A 15724-nucleotide genomic window follows, 5' to 3' on the forward strand; every position below is an offset into this window, starting at 1 on the left:
TCTTGGCAGGGCACAGCATAGAAGTTTGTTGCTAAGAGAAAGGAATTCCCAGACTAAGAGATGGCTAGACAAGTACTCTGGCTTTGATTACCAGCTTGTGGAATTGATGGGAAAAAAATAGACAGGAGCCTTCTAAGTGTTTGAGGAATTCAGTTCGGCCCAAGAAACCCAAGCCTGGCTGACACCAGCTTGTGATTACTCAACCTCTGAGGTTATTCCCAGAGCCCACCCCCACCCCAAATTTGTACCAAAAAATAAAAGGTTCCAAAGACTTACAGATCCCTTAAAGGGTAGATACACTAATATCCATCTCAGAAAAGCCAAGACAGGTAATGGGCAAAGGATGTCTCTCAAAAAAGCACAATAGCTATGTGCATCTGACCGTATAAAATGATGCTTATACTCCAAGAAATGGAAATGAGAGGATTTTATTGTACTGTTTTCAGTTTTTCTTTTTTGTTCTTTAGTTTACTCCCTTTTGTCACTTTTATTTTTATTTCAGTACCCTTTGTCTTATGCATAAGTTTATCTGATTTGATGAGAGGAAGGGGAATCATAGAAACAGCAGGACAAAGTATGAACCAATTCAGCAGTGATATACACTGGGTTCTATTTGAGAAATGAACTTTACAACTTGGAGTGGCTGGGGGGATGAAAGCGAGGGTAACACCGAGCAAAAAGAAATGTATTCATTGCCCGATTTATGCTACTGTAACCTTTTTGTACACCTTTACAATAAAATTTAAATCTAATGAACAAATAAAAGAAAGTACAACAAGGATTGGTCACATTGAGTGACCAAGGAACTCTGCATCACCAGGACAAGGATTCCTCACACCACCCTCTTGTCGGCCAAAACATCATTCCCGGTGAGCCAGTGACCAACAGGTTTTGTCTGCTCTTTGTCCTCAAATAAAGTTTTCTTTGGAGTGTTCTATTAAATATGTCCTGATCTGGGCCGGGAGTTTGGCCTAGTGGTTAAAGTGCTTGCCTAGCATGCACGAAGACCCGGGTTCGATTCCTCGGTACCACATACATAGAAAAAAGCCAGAAGTGGTGCTGAGGCTCAAGTGGTAGAGCTCTAGCCTTGAGAAAGTCTAAGGACAGTGCTCAGGCCCTGAGCTCAAGCCCAACACTGGCAAAAAAAAATAAATAAATAAATAAATAAATAAATAAATAAATATGTCCTGATCTTTAGTAGAAAGGAATGTGAGCAGCCGGGCATGGTGGCTCATGCCTGTAATCCTAGCTACTTAGGAGGCTGAGATCTAAGGATCATGGTTCAAAGTCAGCTTGGGCACTAAAATCCATGAGACTCTTTTTTTTATTGTAATTAATAGAGAGGTTACAGTTATATTTGCCAGATAGAAGCAGCATTACTTCACACACATTGATACCCCTTCTCATGTTTTTGTCCCCATTTCCCTCCCCCCACCCCCTTCCCCATCTTGTTCCTTGAGACTTATCTCGAATTAACCACCAGAAAACTGAAAGTGGTGCTGTGGCTCGAGGGTAGGGTGGTAGCCTTGAGCTGAAGAGCTCAGGGACAAGGCCCAGGTCCAGGGGTAGGACAGTAGCCTTGAGCTGAAGAGTTCAGGGACAGCGCCCAGGCAGAGTTCAAGCCCCATGACCCCCCACCCCAAAAATTATCATTTCAATATAAAGTAAGTGTGGAACATCATTGAGATATTATACTCCTTGGTACTAATTTTTAGCTTTAACTAGCCATATCAACTGCTCAATAGATACATATGACTGATGGCTACCATGTGGTGAAATATAGACTATAGGCCAGAGGTAGTTCAAAACAAGTAGATAGTTCTCTACAGGTTAGCCAGAGAGCCACAGACTTCTATTTCATGACCCTGTAATCCCTTAAAGCAAGTTTTCTAAGCTGACCACTATCGACTTCAGATACCAGATAAATGTGTGTTAGAGGGCATTGTTAAAGTACCATAGATTTAGTGTGCCTAGCCCTATCTAGTAGATGTCAGTATCTCCACCCGCCTTCCCCCCACATTGTAACACTAAAAACTGCTATCGTTGTTATGTGGAGCAACAAATCACTTGTAGCAAGAGCACTCAAAGTCTAGAATGCCCTGGCAGATTTTGTTAAAACACGGGATTCTGAGCCCCCATGCCCTCGTTTTTGTTCCAGCAGTTCTTGGATATGATCCAACAAAAGAGGCAGAATTGATACTTTCCCTAGATTATTGGTTGATGTGATCCTTTATCTGACCAGTCATATAAATCACAGGGCCACCTTCCTCCCAAGAAAGAAGACAGCAAGGAAACAGAGCACAAATGATACAATTTTGACACTGTCTCAAGAAAACTACATGTATGACTTTGGCTCAGTTCCTTTATTAAGAGTTTGGACTATGGCTATACTTACTCAAGGAGCAGGTGGAAGGCAGGCTCAGAACATGTAGTCATATGAAAACTATGGTATTCCATTTCCAAAGGCAGAGCTGAGCATGTGGGTAGCCAAGAAGTGGATGATATCATTTAGGTGTAAGTTGTCAGACTATGAAAAGATTCAACTGGAAACTCACTTAGAGGATGGCTTACCAGTCAAATGTCCTAGCTGTACAGCTCAAAATAACACTGACTATATCTCTCTTGAAAGAGTCACATGTGGCTCAAGTGGGTATGAACTTTTGAAGGTATGTATATGGTAAGGAAAGAGTATGTGGTATGGTTAAAAATTAAAGTAGAGAGCAGGGAGTGTAGCTCAGTAGTAGAGTGCTTGCCCAGCATGCATGAAGCCCTGGGTTCGATTCCTCGGTACCACATACTCAGAAAAAGCCAGAAGTGATGCTGTGGCTCAAGTAGCAGGGCGCTAGCCTTGAGCAAAAAGTGTCTAAAGACAGTATCCAGGCCCTGAGTTCGAGCCCCAGGACTGGCAAAAAAATTAAAGTAGATTTGCTAGTGGACAGTCTCAATATTTATTCCTTTCCCAATTCCTTTTTGCCTTATTGGGGGGAAAAAACCTTCTCCAACTTTGTGATTTAAGACATTTCATCTCCACTTCTCAGTCCTATAAGTTAGCTCTGATTAGTCTAAGCTGATCAAATAATCAAATCTCCCTAGGTTCAGTGATGGGTTCAGGTCTATGACTTAAACTAGTTCAAACAGAGAAAAGTTATTGATCAATGTTTGTAGCAGAAGTCATCTTTTCCTCAGAGAGAACTATATCCCTTGAGAAATTTTAGGCATGACATGAAGAAGCCAACCCAAGAAAAAAGCCTTAACATGGGAAGAGGGCAGAAGCAGGAGAATCTTGATGAACTAGATCTTCAGTCATTATGGTATTTGGAACAGCTGGATCAAACAATCCTCTATTCCATCCCAGAAATTCCTAATTAAATGAGCCAATACATTACTTGTAGTGTCTAATTCAAGATGAATCTAAGATTCTGTCACTTGCAGTCAAAGGCATTCCTAAGAATAGTTTAACCTCTATGTGTTTCTTCCTTGGTATCTAATAATACCTAATAAAGACAGGGACAAGTTTACACCTCTGGTGTAAGCCCTTTGGACGACATGAGCTCATCTAAGTTTCTCAATAACCATGGAGGTATGGAGGTAACCATAAATCAGGGCAGGACAGAGAATAAAAAAAAAGATTAGCCAACTTTCTCAATGTCACTCTGAGAGTGTCTCCCCCAAGATTTGCGCTCATCTGACTTTAATGCTTTCTCTACAGCTTGGGCCTCATATGTTATTTTTTTGAACCACATATATAAATAACAAAGGTTTATGTGTTTACTCAAACTCCTCATGGAAAACTATCTTGACTTTTGAAAATCTGATTCAATGATCAAAAACACATGTAGAATATTAGTTAGAAGGTGGTGTGGACCATAGTGGAGTTTTATAGGCATCTTGGGCAGGTCCTTTAGAGTAATTGGGATGTGGAATGTGGAAGTCATTTTTATGGGAAAGTTGGAGCATGGCCTCCTGTAGGCAGCCTCAGGCAAAAGAGCAAGTATATCATGAAAAAAAAAATCACAGTGAACCTGGTGATGAGGTTCATGAGGGTGTTAATGAAAAGAAATCTCATATTTCAAGGCTCTGCTGGTGATATATGTTCAGGCAATGGCATAGGATACAACAGAACTGAAATATTTGACTCCTAGAGGTCAGTATTCTTTTGGAAATCGTGGTTTGGAAATATGTGGTTTAAAAGCTGTCTACACAATCTCTGTCTTGCCTACTTAACATGTTACAGTGTCTGCTAACACTTTTTTGTCAATCCTGGTGCTTGAACTCAGGGCCTGAGCACTGTCCCTGAGCCTCTTTGTGTTCAAAGCTACCACTTGAGCCACAGCACCACTTCTGGCATTTTTGAATAGTTTATTAGAGATAAGAATCTCCTGAGCTAGCTTTTAACTGCAATTCTCATATCTCAGCCTCCTGAGCAGCTAAGATTATAGGCATGAGCCACAAGCACCCAGTTTATACTTACTTTTAAATGCTTTCTTAACCACAAATGTTAGAAAGACATCTACACCATAGATTCCTCTATGCTTACCCACATTCCCAGTTACCTGTAGCCAACAAAGTCTGAAACTATTATTTAACTTGACTATGATTTGTCCTAAAGATGGAGACCTGCAAGAGACAGACAGACAGACTTCACTGTAATTGTTCCTTTTTATTAGCTACTGTTGGCTCATCTCTTAGTGTGCTGGATCCACAAATTAAACTTTATCACAAGTATGTATATATAGGAAAACTCAATATACATAGTGAATAATACCATTGGTAGTTTCAGGTATCCACTTGGGGGTTTGGAACATAGCCTCTTTGGATACTGAGAGAGTGACAATTAAGCTTGAAGGTAGCCCAGTTGGGCTAACCATGTAATTTTATCCAATGCAAATGATTACTCTGTTGTAGGATTAAAAGTAAGACTCATTCATTTTCATATCCATAATAGCTAATGTTGACTTACCCTTTAAGTTGAAATGAACACCTGATCTGTTTTCTAAAAAGCAGAAAACCACATGTTCTTACCCTTACTTCATACTTTTACATCTGTAAACATACACTAAAAAGGTCCTGAAGGCCTCTAGTTTCTGCAAATGCCTTTTCCCCAATCTTCTCCTAATGATAAAAGCCACAGGAACTTGGTTTGACCCAGATACACATTGGAAGATGTTCTGTTCAAGTCTTTCCATGTGCACACAATTTCATCTATAGATACATGTTAAAATACTAATAAAAAGAAGTTAGATGGGGTCCTTTACCATCAGGCACTAGCTATAAAATAGATGAGTAGCTTTACATCTCATGTGTGCTTTCAATGCATGTCTTATAGTGTGAAATACCTTGAATTGTTTTCCCTGCAACCAGGTTTTGACATTCTGTTTACAAAGCTGTGGATCTCTGGGTACTGGGGGCTCAAGCCTAGAGTCCTACCTACTCAGGAGGCTGAGATCGGAGGATCACTGTTTAAAGCCAGCCCAGGAGGAAAGGTCATGAGACTCTCAACTCCAATTACCCATTAGAAAATCGGAAATGGAGTTGTGGTTCAAAGTGGTAGAGACTTAACCTTGAGCTCCAAAGCTCAGGGAACAGAAATGCCCAATTCCAATAGTCAAAACAAGAAATAAACCTTCCTTATATTAAACCACTTAGGTCTAGGGACTATTTATTATAGTATTATCTGCAATGACCAATAAATTGCTCAACTAAGAGAGCAGTTTTATATTGACCAGTACATCTAGAAAACCAAACACATGCTGGCTGTCAACTAGCTAAATAACTCCATAGCTCTAGTAGTTTCAGATATGCCCATGGTCCTTGAGTTCACCATACCTTGTGTTAACTTCACCTCCCCATTTCAGTGTCAAGTCCTTGAGATACAGAAATGGCTTGCTTTCTATTCTGTAGTCTCCAGCACAACTAGTACCAATGTAAGTAGTTTATCATACAAGTTAATGAATGAAATGTTTTCAAAGGTGTTTTACATTTGGTTAGAAAGGATATGGCTGAAGGTGTTTAAAGAGTATCTATTTAATCCTGGATATATTATAAGCTTATCCTCCGTATTCCAGGCTATTTTCATCTAAGTAAAATCATTTTAAGTCCTCTACTTCATGCCTGAGGAAATCCAAACCTTTCCATCAAGCTTCTAGAAAGGTAAACACTCCCATGATCATTTGCAGCTCAGGATTCTGGCTCCTGCTGTATTCATTTCATTTATGGACAATTTTTTGTCCCACACATTCTCCATCTAGTTTACTTCATATCAACTCCTACATAAAATTCAACCCTGGCCTCAAAAAATCATAATCTTAAAAGTTATTGATGTGTGCAATGCATTGATCAAAGATTGAGCCAGGAGTGAGATAATTTCATCCTAGCAATTTACTACAGCTACACTTAAATATTGAATGCCTCCAAGGGCCAGTGTCTTAAAAGGCCTGGTCCCAAACATAGCAGTATTGGGAGATGGGAGATAGTGGAACTTTTAAAGTTATAGCAGAAGAGCTATAGCTCACTGGGGACTAGTCATGAAAGGGCCTCTCCTAGCTCTCCCACATATGGTATGGCATGATGTTGTCTCACCACATGCTTCCACAATGAGGCCAAACCATCAGTGACTAGAGCCTCTGAGACTATGTTTTACTTACTTTCACTAAGATTTATTTGTACTTAGCTATTACATGCACTACACTTACTATGTTGATCACTTGACACATATTAACTCTTAGTTCTTCCAGAAATCCATAGATCTGTTATTATCTCCAATTTATAACTAACCAGCTAAGAACACATAGCTAGGATCTGGACCAAGCAGCCTGAATCCAGCTGTGATTGTAACTATAATACCATAGTGTGCCTCCAATTAGATATTTGAGAATTCCTTATCACCATTTCTATCAAATGTAAGGAAATTCTCCATAACTACCTTCATGGAAGTATAACTTGCATTTTTCCCTCTGCTTGGAACTCCATTGGCTTTTTCTCTTATTGGAGCCTGCCTCTTCAACAAAGCCTTCCAGAATCTACACATTGGACAATGTCAGGTCTTCTTTCCCATCATGTAATCTGCCAGACATGCCAGAGCTGACTTATGCTGTTCTTATGCCCCTTCCCTGATCCATGTGCTTGCATGCATTATTTCTATCACCTCTGGAAGAAGTCCAATCACCATTCTTCAAGACTCAAAAGCCATCTCCTCTTCAGGAATTTCATTCTTTTCTTCACAACTTAGCACACTTACATTCTAATCAATCCTCTCCTCTGCACTGCCCCACCCTGTACTATTCAGATTTGAAATAGGACTGTTAAAATATCAAAGGCTGACACATATTCTGTGCTTTAGTACAGGCCCCTCAGAAGGTTTCATGCCATAGTAGGTGAATAGCCCATAACTAGTTATAAAGGGTATATACAACCTGTCCTGATCTTCATAGGAAAATGTTGGAATACTAGCTAGCATTCTGACGTTATATTTGAAGCAGGAGGTAAGGAGAGAGGGGGAGAGGGAGGTAGCAATGGAGTAGGGAAGGAAGAAGGGAGAGGAAAAGAAAGAAAGAAAGAAAGAAAGAGAGGAAGGAAGGAAGAAAGAAAGAAAGAAAATAAGAGAGAGAGAAAAAAAGAAAGAAACAAAGAAAAGAGAGAGAGAAGGAGGGAGGGAACAAGGAAGAAAGGCAGTGAGGGAGGGAGGGAAGGCGTGAGAAGGAAGAATAAAAGGAAAAAGAAAGCAAGATGTTAGTAGCTTGCATTTCTTTTGAGGAATGAAATCAGAGTACAGATACACACAATTTGAGAAAATAATTAGAGCCATCCTTTGGGGGAGTTTTCTTTATGTTTAAGATTTACTACATAACCACAGCATGCTGTTTGGTAGCCAGAGAAACACATGATTGACGTCCCCATCCCTGGGGCTTCTGTTGCTTAGAAGAGTAGGACATCTGTACGGAATTCATGCTCCTGAATATTTTAAAAACACTCACCAGTGTCTTTTCATGGTTGGTTAGTCTTTTGTCCTGATTTTCTCTGATTTTTTTGTTTTATTTAAGCATTGTTTTTCCTTCCTGTCTCTGGTGTGTCAAGTAACACTGACAGTAAACATTTACTGAGCACTGACAAGGAACCTGACTTGTGTGTGCTAAGGCTGTGATAAAATCACTATGTAGACTTTCCTCTCCTGAGCATCACAGTGAAATAAAATTACTGGATCTGATAGTAAACCTCTCTAACATTTTCCTTAAAAAGCACCATTCTTGACGCTTTTATTGTCAGCTGGAATTCCAAACATGGATAACACTGTCTTTGGAAGACAAATTTGATATGATTGTGTCCATTTCCCATTGCTTTACTACATGAAGTATTGACAAAACTCAATCTACTGCATAAACAACATAGGGAATGATTCCTATTTGCCTATCTATGTCCCTAGAGTATTGAGCATCTGTACATTTATATAAGTTTGCTCTGAGAATTATGCATTTTTATATTTTACCCACTTGCTACTAGATTTTTTTCTCTCGGTTAGAGAGTTTTACTGAACACTGAAAATAACTAAACGCACATCAGTGATAATTAAATGACATGCTACAGAAAATGCTATTAAAAGTGTAAACTAGTGGAGCGCTGGTTACTCACACTTGTAATCCTAGGTACTCAGGAGGCTGAAATCTGAGGATCCCAGTTCACAGCCAGCCCAGGCAAGAAAGTCCAAAAGGCTCTTATCTCCAATTAAGCATAAAAAAAAAGCCAGAAGTAGGGACTGGAAGTATGGCCTAGTTGTCTCGTACTTGCCTAGCATGCATGAAGCCCTGGGTTCAATTCCTCAGTATCACATAAATAGAAAAGGGCAGTCATGGTACTGTGGCTCAAAGAGTGCTAGCCTTGAAGCTGGGCTCAGTGGCTTACACCTGTAATCCTAGCTATACAGGAGGCTGAGATCTGAGGATTGAGGTTTAAAGCCAACCAAGGCACTAAAGAACCTGAGAGTCTTACCTCCGGTTAATCACTAGAAAAGAGGAAGTGGGGTTGTTGGCTCAAGTGGTAGAGTAATAGGCCTGAGCTGAAGAGCTCAAGAACAACACCCAGGCCCAGGGGTAGAGCAGTAGCTTTGCGCTGAAGAGCTCAGGGACTGTGGCCAGGCCCAGAGTTCAAGCCCCATGACCCACAAAGAAAAAGAAAAAGAAAAAGAGTGTTAGCTTTGAGAAAGCTCAAGGACAGTGTGTAGTCAATCCCCAGGACTGGCAAAAATAAATAAATAAAAAACCAGAAATAGAGCTGTAGCTCAAGTGATAAAGCAGTAGCCTTGAGCAACAAAAACTCAAGTACAGAGCCCAGGCCTTGAAATCAAGGCTCTGGAGTGGCACAAACACATACACAAAAAGTATAGACAAGATTTGATTTTATTGGCTAGAGGGGCTTTTGGGACCTATATTCAGTGAAAAAGAAATTGTAGATCATTTATATAGCTTAATTCTATTTTTATTTAAAAAAATAGAAAATAAACCCCATAATATGCATTTATGTATGTGCATATGCAAATACATATATATATATATGTCTACTCATATACACACCTATGTGATGGTAAATCTTGATCATGAGATTGATTGGATTGAGAAATACCTGAAAGATTAGCAAAGCTCACTTTTGGTGTCTGTGAGGGCATTCTAACAGATTAGATTATGAAGTCTCTGATGCCATGAATGGTTTATTAATCCACTGACGCATTTAAAATTTGGAAAGGGAGGCCTGGTTGGAGGAAATGGGCCCCACTGAGTGTGGCCTGAGGGAACTGTCTCTGCTTCTTCTTACTGCTCCACTCTGATTCCTGGTTGCCATGAGTTGGCATCTCTGCCTTACCACATCCTCCCCTCCACAATGGACTCAACCATCTGAAATCATGAGCTACAATAGGTTGTTTCTCCTTTACCTTGTTTCTGGCATGTATTTTGTCGGAGAAATTAAAAACATCTGAATAAAAAAATAGGTACATACATAAACAACTATCAATGGGTAAATCTGTAAGAATACCAGGGAAACTAGGAAGATACTCTGAATTAGTATTTCCAGGAGAACAAAAATTAGAAAGAGAAGAAGGAATGGATACATTTTCCTTATATGATAATGTATTCAGTGTCTTAAGTGAATGAGCATGTATTACTATATTTTTTAAAAAAAAGCTATACTTTAAAAACAACTCTGACTATCTTTACCAAAACCCCTTCCTATAAGGATGGTCAGTCCGAAATATTCTTTATAAAGGTGCTCGAAACTAGAAAATGTAAAGATTATTTTACCTTATCTTACTTTATTTTATTTTACTTTATTTTTGCTAGTACTGGGGCTTGAGCTCAGGGCCGGAGTACTGTCCCTGAGCTTTCTCAAGGCTAGCACTCAACCACTTGAACCACAGTACCACTTCCAGTTTTTTCTGTGTATGTAGTATTGAGGAATCAAACCAAGGGCTTCATGCATGCTAAGCAAGCACCCTGCCACTAGACCATGCTCTTGGGACATCTTAATTCATTTTTAAAGCAGTGGTGCAGTTATTCAAATTATAAAGTGTTCTGTCACTTCTGAGCTATCAGTGACATGTATATAAATAAAAGCACTCTCCCAAATCTAAGAGCATACCTCAGAATGTAAGCCAGAAGAGGAGGAAAGGCAGAGCCTTTGGTGGGGGGATTCTGTCATTCCCATGCTGGCCTGGTCCCTTCTCTGGCCATGGTAACAAACTTGATGGATGTACAAAGAGACAAAAGAAAGCTTCCCAGGTGAAACTGTGTCTTAATTACCCTACTGTATACCAGTTACAAGAGTTCTTCCTCAAAAGCTTCCATTTCTTTTGTTTGAGTCTTTTATTCCTCCTCTTAAAAGGAAAATACCTCAAAAGGAGCTCATCCACTAGAGCTGATGTGCAATTCACACCTGTTTGAGAATGAGTTTAGCTGTTTCTTTCTCTCTGGAGTAGGCTTTAATGATCAGGAAAAGCCTCCGGGTCACCTGCTATAGAGGAAGAGATAAGGACAGCACAGGATGAAGAAAAATGTAACCTAGAGCACTAAAGGAAAACCTTGGCTTACATCAGTCCTTTGCCTGAGGTTACACCATTTTCACAGACATGGACTTATTACCCTAAGATCTGGGAAATTACAGCTATACATAATCTAGCTCATTTACCTATCACCTGATCAGTTCACATCCTAAGCAGATAAGGTCTAAATCAACCAAAGTTCATCCTGCTCTTCTAGCCCCCTCTCAACACCCTCCTTACATCCTCTCCAGGAAGAGATAAGATAAGGTATGTAAGAATGAACAAATGCAAACCCATCACAGAGCATCTACTTAATACACCTCAGTGGCTATTTTCTATGTGACACTGGGTGTTGCTATGTAATCCAGGCTGATCTTGAACTCACACTGTTCCTATCTCTGCTTCCTGAGTGTTGGTATTACAGGCATGACTCATCACACTCAAGATTTCTCAGGGACAGTTCTTTTCAATAGTAACAGGGTCATAATCAACTACCTCTCAGAACTTTGGGGAGGATTAAATAAGAAACTGGTCATCCTGTAAACTGGTCATCCTCTGTAGAAGTTACCATCTCGCTCATTGAGCAGGGACAAGCGTAGTCCAAGAGAAGGTCAGGACTCAGAACAGCCAGTCTTCTGTTCTCTCCAGGCCAAATACTTTGGAGGCAAAATTCATGTTATTTTGCGCAATCTCTTGTCTATTTTGTGCTTATTTTGGGTATAAATAGATGACTTCAGCCATCAGCGCTGTCATTCCGTCCTTAAGTGCCAGGAACATGTATCAAAGAAAGAAGGAAAAAAGGAGGGCGCAGAGAAGGGATGCAAAAGAAATTGGGGAGGGAAGGTTAAGGGGTTTTCAAGCAGATTACATAGGCTAATTCTTTCCCCAATAAGCTGGCTGGCACGAGCCAGAGAAGGAAGCCTTGGAAATGAGGCAGGAATACTAAGTGTCTCTCATTCTTTAGACAGGTTTCTCTCCTTTGGGTGCCTTCTGCTGTGAACATTGAGCTAGCATTGAACTATGGCATCCTGTTGATGATTCCTTCACCTTCTTCTTGAGGGTATCACAAGATCTTTGTGTTATACAGAAGATGGATGCCCATACCCCCCCCACCACACACACGAACAGCAGGTCATTTTTCAAGGCACTCCACTTAGGCATGAATCAGACTTGAAACGAATAATTCAGCCTGTTAGGAAAATCAGTTTTGCAAACTGAAAGAAGAGTCATCAAATCCTAAAATAAATTTGTCATTGTTGGAAGAAGGGGTGGACTAGAAAATGTAAAAGTTCAAACTAAATTATTTGCAATACACGCATGATCTAGGTGATATCTTTTCTTATATTATCCTCCTCTTGTTCTATCAAGGACGTCTCCCTGTCATTCATGACAATGTAAAAGTGTGTGTGCACATATTCATGCACACATGCATATACACACACATACACACAATATTATTTCCTTCTGGAGCAAAAGTTCTGGAAAAGATGCCTATTCATCCTGTTTCCTCTTCACTGGGTCCTAGTTACTGTTTTATCTACTATAATTTCATCCATTGTTTCCTTGAATCTCTCTTGTCAATATCACTGATGACTCTTTGGAAAAAAAGAAAGAAAGAAAGAAAGAAAGAAAGAAAGAAAGAAAGAAAGAAAGAAAGAAAGAAAGAAAGAAAGAAAGAAAGAAAGAAAGAAAGAAAGAAAGAAAGAGAAAGAAAGAGAGAGAGAAAGAGAGAGAGGGAGAGAGGGAGGGAGGGAGGGAGGGAGGGAGGAAAGGAGGAAGGAAGGAAGGAAGGAAGGAAGGAAGGAAGGAAGGAAGGAAGGAAGGAAGGAAGGAAGGAAGGAAGGAAAGGGGAGGAAACATGTTTGTGTCTCTGTAGCTTCTCACATAGTCTGCCACTCTCTCATTCTGGGTGTCACCTCATCGTGTTTTTATCCCCTTCTGCCTGTCCTAGCCAGCTCTTTCTCCATAGACCTGGCTTTCCTTTCCCTTCCTTTAGTTCTTTATTCCATTCTTTGTTTGATGCATGTTCCTGGCACTTGCAGGAAGGACGGAGTGATGGTGCTGATAGCTGAAGTCATCTATTTATCTCTAGAACAAAGTCAGGATTCCCAGGGCCCTTTGCTACTCTATCTTCATCCTCCTTTCAAGACCATATGTATTGCATTTTTGCATGACTTTTAAAATATCAATGTTAATAACTCCCAAATTCAGAAATTCACCTCTCTCTCTCTCTCTCTCTCTCTCTCTCTCTCTCTCTCTCTCTCTCTCTCTCTCTCTCTCTCTCTCTCTCTCTCTCTGTCCCTCGTACTAGAAGTTTAAACTCAGAGTTTTGAGCTTGCTAGTCACTCTACCACTTGAGCCATGCCTCCAACCCCTTTTGTTTCTTTTTAGTTTTTTTTTTTAGCTTATTCCTGAGATAGGGTCTTTCACTTGCCTGGGGTAGGTCTTAGACCAAGATTTGGCTTTGTAAGCCAAATCAGACAGACATTGCATAACCTTCTTAATAGTTGTATCTCATCGCTATTGCAAGGGTATCACGAGCAAGATTGGCTGATTTTCTCCAGCCCCTTTTCCACTAACCCTCTACCTAACTCCAATCTAACCTTCTGAACACACTGAGGAGATGGACCAATAGAAACTTGGAAATCCACCTATAACCCAGCAATTCCACTACTTGGCATTTACCCAATTGTCCAGAAACAAGGACATACTAAATTCACTAGCACAATGATGTTCACTGCAGCACTATTTACCATAGCAAAGATATGGAACCAACCCAGATGCCCCTCAGTTGATGAGTGGATCAACAAGATGTGGTATTTATACACAATGGAATTCTATGCTGCTGTCAGAAAGAACAACATCGCCCCATTTGTAAGGAAATGGAAAGACTTAGAAAAAATCATATTAAGTGATGTAAGCTCAATGGTTTCCCTTATTTGTCATAATCAGTAGAAACCTTGGGCTCTCCTAGCAGAGATTTACAAAAGAGCAAAACCTAGATACATAAGGCCATATAGCATGACACTACATGGAAGGACCTCCAGGATATAGAAATAAAAGTCATATAATGTGTAATTGTTATCCTTAATGTGCTGTTATTTCTCATCTCTTCTGCTGTCCCTTGGTTATCTCACATTGTTGCCTTGTTATCTGATATATTTATATATGTTTATTTGGTTATTTGGAATAGGATTGGGAAGGGGGGAAAACAAGATGAGGGGTAGAGGTAGGGGAGGGAAATGGGGACCAAAACATGAGAAAGGGTATCAATGTATGTGAAGTAATGCACCTTCTATCTGGCGAATATAATGTAACCCTTCTATTAATTACAATAAAAAATATATGAAAAAATATTTTAAAAAGAAATAAAATGATCCATGTTGAGACAGGAAAAAAAAGAAACTTGGGAATCCAGCCTCACCCTGCTCTTACCATGTGCACACATACCCACACTGTCACTCCAGTCTTCTAGCACAGCTTGAAAGTCTCTCCTCCCACAAAGTCTGATTTGCCTGCTATTTCTTTTCCTTGCTGTCATCAACCTGTACCTGGTACCATATGCTCACATATGGACTATAAACTGTTGAAATAGCCTGCAAACCAGGCCTTTCTATTTCCACTCTTGCTCTCCTCCCATCCTGTCTCCAAAAGGTACCAGAAAGATCTTTCTAAAGTGCAGGCCTATGCCTTGCTTGAAGTTTTTGATTGGCTTCTTATGACCTTTGGGAAAAAGAGAAACGTCATAGTATGGCTTCATGATATTTATGACTTGGCCCTTGCCTGAGCTTCAAGTGACATCTCAGACCATTCTTTCTCCTTCACCATTGCTCATCTGTACAATTTGTCCCCCTCGCCATTACTAGAGTGCACAAATCTCTTTTACCTTGAAGCCTTTGCATCTGTCAGGAAGGGCTCCACCTACATCTACATGCTTTTCTATACCCAACTCCTTTGCTGGTCTTAGGTGCAGGTTAGGAGTCACTTTCTGAGAAAGTGTCCGGAAGCTGTTCTGTTCGAATAACTCAATATTGCTCCGATGGCTTGGCCTGTTTGACTACCCTGCCCTCCAGCTTCTTCCAGAAATTCTTCAGCCCAGAATCTCAATTGAATTCTGAAAGCCCACTTCCTGCCCCAAACGCTCAGTTGTCAGGGACCTGAGTTCCTCCATTTCAAGTCATAACCACCATTTCATCTCCCCAAACTCCTTGCAACAATCCAGCTACCGTCTACTCCCCCCCACACACACCCTTCACTTGGGTCCCTACGTAAGCCCTTCCATCCCTGCCATCATCACACTACACACACACACACACACACACACACACACACACACACACACACACACACACACCTCCTGGCTCTCCTCAGGTCACGGTGGCATCCCTCTTCAGTTTTCCATTTAGTTGATCTGATCCATTGAGCTTGCTTCTGCTCTTTGTTTATTCTAATACCCTCATGACTCAGTTTCCTAACAGAAAGGTTAAGTAAGACCCTGCTTCACTGCCATTCTGTGCCACGGCATTTCATTACTTCCACAGCACCTTGGACTACATGCCATCTAGTACTGACACCCCACCTAAGACCGCTCAGATGAGTCCCACTTCCTAGCAGTCACACCCTTCCTCGACTAGTGCTGGCCTGTAGAGTTGACAGAAGAGAGAAGCAGCAGCAATGATAAGTCACTTCTGAGCCAGGTTA

This window comes from Megascapheus bottae, chromosome 9 (genome assembly GCF_031878675.1).
Source record: "Megascapheus bottae isolate mThoBot1 chromosome 9, mThoBot2.hap1, whole genome shotgun sequence".
Classification (NCBI taxonomy): domain Eukaryota; kingdom Metazoa; phylum Chordata; class Mammalia; order Rodentia; family Geomyidae; genus Megascapheus; species Megascapheus bottae.